The sequence below is a fragment of the Spea bombifrons genome, chromosome 10, assembly GCF_027358695.1.
Source record: "Spea bombifrons isolate aSpeBom1 chromosome 10, aSpeBom1.2.pri, whole genome shotgun sequence".
Taxonomy (NCBI): Eukaryota; Metazoa; Chordata; class Amphibia; order Anura; family Pelobatidae; genus Spea; species Spea bombifrons.
Window position 1 is genome coordinate 24,575,070 of NC_071096.1, and position 6,074 is coordinate 24,581,143.

General features: G+C 41.3%; 1 protein-coding gene across 1 annotated transcript in view; it reads right to left on the bottom strand.

Moving 5' to 3' along the window:
• RASGRP2 (RAS guanyl releasing protein 2) overlaps positions 1 to 4,879 on the bottom strand; it is a 57,696-nt gene extending 52,817 nt beyond the window's left edge. The window contains exon 1 of the mRNA XM_053449726.1: positions 4,813 to 4,879. The gene's annotated coding sequence lies outside the window, so the exon portion shown is untranslated. The remainder of the gene's footprint in view (positions 1 to 4,812) is intronic.
• Positions 4,880 to 6,074: the final 1,195 nt, after the last annotated feature.

Here is a 6,074-nt window from a genome sequence, read left to right on the forward strand (position 1 = left end):
TCCTGGCACTTTAGGAATAAATTGAACTATTTAATATTTACTTATCTACAGATATTCTATTAAAAGGGATTAGTGGCACTAAATTGTGGCTTCAGGCATCCCATGTATAATGACTTTTTTTTAGTCTATTGATGTAATCCCAATCCTATCCCATAGGATTCTATCCTATATTATCTGCCTAGCACTGATGTCATCTGTATCAAGTAAACATGGATGGCGAGGAGTTAAGATTCTGTCTATTATATTTATTTCCATAAAAAGGCTCACCAAAATCCTTAGCACCAGGCCTATGATGCTCTTAATCCGGCCCAGCCTATGAGTGCCAAAATATCTTTACAGCAGTATACAGCCTTCTGTAACTGAAAGGGTTGTAAGCAGGTCTTCACTGGGACTGGTTATGCTCAGTACCACCTTTTGGAAACACACAGTATACTATACTTTTACATCAACTATATAGAGAAATTGAGCATGAGTATCCACAAGACAGCTGTATGACACACTAATACATTCAATATAAATGTCATTTCTCATGAATGTGCCATACTATGGCAGTGTCAAATTTCCCCTTAACTGAAAACATATTATGTCAGACTACATTAGAATTATTGCTGCCCTGTCAGATTCCCATTATATAAATGCCATCAGTGTTCTCACTCCATTATTAGAGAGCTGCCTTAGATGATAATCTGATAAACTGAGCACATAGATGCATTTTCTGCCATATACAGATCATGTTGAACAGTATACATTTTTATTTGTTTTACAACATATTGAAGTACAGTTTAAAGCTAGGTTTGTGGTATGTTCTGCTAGAAGATAAGCATTGCAAAATGTGTCACATGGAGACAATAAAACAGTCAAAAATGCTCATTGCATGCAAATTGCAGTTGCATGAAACTGAAAGCTACACTACGCAGACTTTGTCCACCATACTGTAAGCAGATTTTACACTAAGAAAAATTAGATATACTATATACCATCAATAATTTCTTTATATTTGTGATCACTGTTGTTGATGCATAGCTTTTCTTTTTAAAGGGGCCGTATCACAGTAACCCCCTGAGGCTGAGGAAATACGGGGGAAGGTTTAAGTTAGGGAGGGGTACCATGATGAATTCATGAGAGACTCCTTACCTGCCTGTCCAATCCTCATTAGGGGCACAGGGTGGCCAGGAAACCCCATCTGGTCTGCCTTACCAGACTTCCATGTACTAGCCGGCTATGGGGGCTTTACATGGCCGGAAATGCTCCATGTGCCTGACCGGGACCTAGCCACAAATCCATGGAACTGTGCGGCACCTAGGAAGGTGTTAGGAAATGTATTTGGCCAAACAGAAAATAGCTGAGGGTAGGGAAAAGGGCAAGGGAGGCATCATGTAAACGTAAAGAGAACAGGCAGGCTGTTTGGGGACAAAGATGGCAAGTCATATGCTTCAAATCTGGGTGTTGGGCAGATCATGTGGATGCAATCAGGGTACCAGGGCTGACATGATACTAAAGTGTGTGGGGGGGCATTAATTTGCAAGGGGCTGCTGGCTGGGTGCATTCATTCACAAGGGGGTGCTGGCTGGGGGCATCACATAAATCAATACTTAAGGGGGGCAGGGTGTGGGATAAATATACAATGTGGGGCTAGCTGGGGGCAATACACAAGGTTTGGGGGCATTAGGGTGACCACATCGGCCATGTTTTCCAGGACACATGTAAGTTTTACATATTGCTGGCCAGCCCAGATAAAATGCTGCCCTGCAGTATGGGGGATGTATAGACTCATGGAAGGATCCAACTAGTCAGATATACATCCACCATACTGCAGGGCAGCATCGTATCTTTGCTGGTGGCATTAATACACAAGGGGGCAGTTGGGAACATTATATAAATCAATACTAAAGCGAGAGGCAGGCTGGGGGTATAAACAGACATAGTGCTGGCTGGGGGAGATTTACAAGGGGCAAAAACACAAAAGGGGGGTCGAAGCAGTGTGGCTTTTTTTTTTTATTGTTGTAGCTTAGCCTATCCGGATGTGGGTGTCAGGGAGACAGAGCCTGTCCTGGTGTATGTGTCTGTCTGGCTGTCTGTGTATGTATGTTTAGGTATCGGTGTGGCAGAGCCTGTCCTGGTGTGTATGTGTTTGGATGTCGGTGTGGCAGAGCCTGTTCTGGTGTGTGTGTTTGGGTGTCGGTGTGGTAGAGCCTGTCCTGGTGTGTGTATGTTTGGGTGTCGGTGTGGTAGAGCCTGTCCTGGTGTGTGTATGTTTGGGTATCGAAGTGGCAGAGCCTGTCCTGGTGTGTGTTTGGGTGTCGGTGTGTCAGAGCCTGTCCTGGTGTGTGTGTTTGGGTGTCAGTGTGGTAGAGCCTGTCCTGGTGTGTGTATGTTTGGGTATCGGTGTGGCAGAGCCTGTCCTGGTGTGTGCATGTTTGGGTATCGGTGTGGCAGAGCCTGTCCTGGTGTGTGTGTTTGGGTGTCGGTGTGGTAGAGCATGTCCTGATGTGTGTTTGGGTTATCTGTGTGGCAGAGCCTGTCCTTGTGTGTATTTGGTCATCTGTTTCCTGGCAATTTGCTTACTGTAGGAATAAATCGAACTATTTACTTTTTATTTATCCAGAGGACAAAACTTTCTAGGCCCAGAAATCAGTGAGAGAAAAAGTAAAGATTTTGTGTTATTTACTCCATTTCAATCTGCATATCTTATTAAAAAGGATTACTGGCAGTAAATTGTGTCTTCAGGTGTCCTGTGTATGATGACTTTTTTTAGTGTACTGATGTACTCCCAAGATGGGCATGGATGGTGGGCTGATTCGGTGGCGCAATGAGCCACTTGACTAGACTTGCCCCCCTAGGCCTTAGGCTGCCAGCCCTTCCCTGTATATGCTTTTATTTATTAAGTGTTTGGTGATTATGGTTTGGTAGGTTTCATATATCCCTTACAACCACGTGTATTTATACGCCCATTAGTGGTTTCAGTGTGGTAATGTTAGTACTTAGTATTTTAATTCAGCAAAATTGTGCAAAGTTGAGACCAACCCTATAAGACTTCACTCACTTGTTTTCAATTTTCTTAAAGTAGATGTCAAGACAAAATCAGCTACAACCAGGTACAAATGGAAGGTACCATTAAAAAACAAGAACTTGGAAACATGACGGGTGTGCTTCAAGTCAATAGATAACTAGCAATAGACTTGAGTATACAACTGACAAAGTGTTTTTTAGCAGATGCTGCCACTGATCTAATGTATGGACTAGGACTGGACTGGCCATCTGGCACACCAGGTAAATGCCTGGTAGGCCGCTGGCCAACATAGCCAGACACTCAACTGTTCTCCCACTCCAGTGGCAGATCAGGTGCTGTAGCGTGCGGCCAGGAGCTGGATATGCCCAGCCACATGCTACGCAAACATATGTGGTCATGCCTATAAAGTGTCAGGGCCGTCTTGTGATCACCAGTCCGGCTCTGATATACAAAATATGTGTATATTATAACCACTAGAAACAAATCACACATTTCAAATCTAAATAAACCGATTACTTCTAATGCCCAAAAATAACCAACCATGATGCTTCTCAGATTTTGTACTGATAAATATATAATGAAACCTGTACACTTTTAACCATTTACTTTTGTCAAGGCCAGGGTAAGTGGTGTTGCACTCAAAGGTTGTGCAAGAAGTCATAAATGAATCCCTTTAATAGTTCCACAGCAATATGAACTGTGAGTTAATACGTTTGCCTTAATATTTTTTATGTCTCTGCCATGACTGGGCTGGCCACATGAAAATTGCCTGTATGATTGCTTTGTCTGTGTCTTGATTTCCAACTACCGAGTGCATTTAATAACTTAGCCAGTGGCTTTGTGTTCTTTAAATGTAAGGACCACATATTGGTCTCAGTCCATCTGTGATTTGTACATAAAGCAGTTACAACATATTTCCTAGCATGGTGCAATGGCATTGGTCCTGCTGCAATAAAGAACCTGATGCAGAAACTGAAGCTACCCTCTCATGAAAGGACATCCAGCCCTCACTCACAGCTCCACTTCAAATGAAACTTGGCCCTAGTATGAGTTAACTAATTAGTAACATTTATTATCAGCATATATAATATAATATTAGAACGTATCATATCAGTACAAACCTATTTAGTACAGGACACCACTATTCTTATTTCTACTGTGTAGGGTTTAGTGGTAAATGTTAATTCCCTAGTCCAGACAACAAAATTTGACAAGAACATAAGAAATTACAAAATACACATTTTACAAAACTTTTAGAGCATTCCGTGTTACCTTTTCCACTAGAAATTCACTACCACAAAAAGTCACTCAAACATAACCTATATAGTGGAAGGACCGTTCTGGTTATATGAATATCAAACTCAGGTACTTTTTCACACAGATGCAACACTAAACGACTTAATAAATTATGTTTCGTCACAAAAAAGGACAAATGTTACACACAGGATATATATATATCACACGTCACCATTTCGTAATGTGAAACAATGCATTTATGTATCTCTCTAGATCCACTTCATACACTGACTCCAAGCTGCGTATTAACGCGCGTCTTCCCACCTCAATCTGTTTCAATTTCTGAAACAGCTCTTACACCATGTGGACAGATACTTCTCTACTTTTCAAAGAAAAAAATGTATATATCTACTGATACACTGCATGGTATGACCCAAACAGCATGGCGTTAATGCATAATTCCTTATCCAAGACACAGGGGCTCAGCAAACACACTGCACCGCGAAAACACTACATAATAAGAACGGGTGCCCATCCCCGGAACAGCAGAGGAACATGCTTCCTACCTCTCTCCAGCGGTTGTGACAAGACACCGTCCCTCCCTGCCACTTTTCCGCTGATCAAAACAGCCCCCCCCCGCTACATTTTTGTTACACTTCCTTCCAGTACATCTGGGCAGGAAACATTGTAACAGATAATCAACATGCTGCGTTTAACTCTAACAGCCTGCGTTTTTCTGAAGACGTTTTTCTGTCACTCACGAAACTCGCTCTGCCGTTTGACACGGTAGATTGCATAATGCCGTCACCCCATTGCGTGCTACCAACAGTCATTCCGCTGGCACCGATCTGTTCCCGCTTTTCTTTACTGACCCTTTAGTCCTCACCCACTCCTGAGTCTCCTGGGCATCTCTGCAGCATGTCACTGCCCCAGTATCAAAATTCTAATTATACTTTAATTATAAAAGAATAATTTCTCTCATATGCAGACAGCTTCATGTGCCAATGATACCGCTGGTAAAGCAAAACTTTATTTATCAGGTATATATGAAATGCTTTCAGAACTCAATATGTTATGCAATGTGCACCACTTTGAGGCCAAGGTTTTTGTGGAGGGCAACATCCTTTGATGAAACCACTAATGACCTGGCTAATAAACCAAATTCTGTGAATTCTTGCTTTTCTGTACCTGGCACCTGGATTCATTTAAAATTACCTCAGAGTAGAGATTACTGATAGTGGACCAACTGTTCATAATGTCCATTGTATAATGTGGCCGCACATAACTTTTGCCAAACAATTGTAATAACACAATATCAATATCAATGTGAGCGTCCATCAAACTCGACTATTTACAGCTAACAAAAACATGAGCTGGAACAAAAGTTATGCTTAACACACTTGGAAAACTCACAAGTTTTTCATTCACACACAATACCATTTTAGTTTTTATTCCTAATTATTTTAATTCACCTGCTTATTTTACCCCCTGCTTCTATATGTGTTATGTTACAGTATATAATCCTCCATGCCATTCAATGGGCCTTGAAAACCAATCGAGTAATTTATTCCATTATTATGCTCAATCAAATGTTCGGGCATTTTCAAATCCTTTATCAATATGTCTTTATAAAGGTCAGCTATGGCAGGACCAGAGCTTTGCTTGAATATAATTGCAGAATAATTTACTGAGTGCCAGGTAGTGCTTTTTTCTGGATATTTAACTGCCTTTTGAGCACTGTGTTGCTAATACTTACTGTAAGATGAAACTGTAAATATACATCACTTTCCATCCATATAGGAATATCCGCAAACATTCACATGCTTCA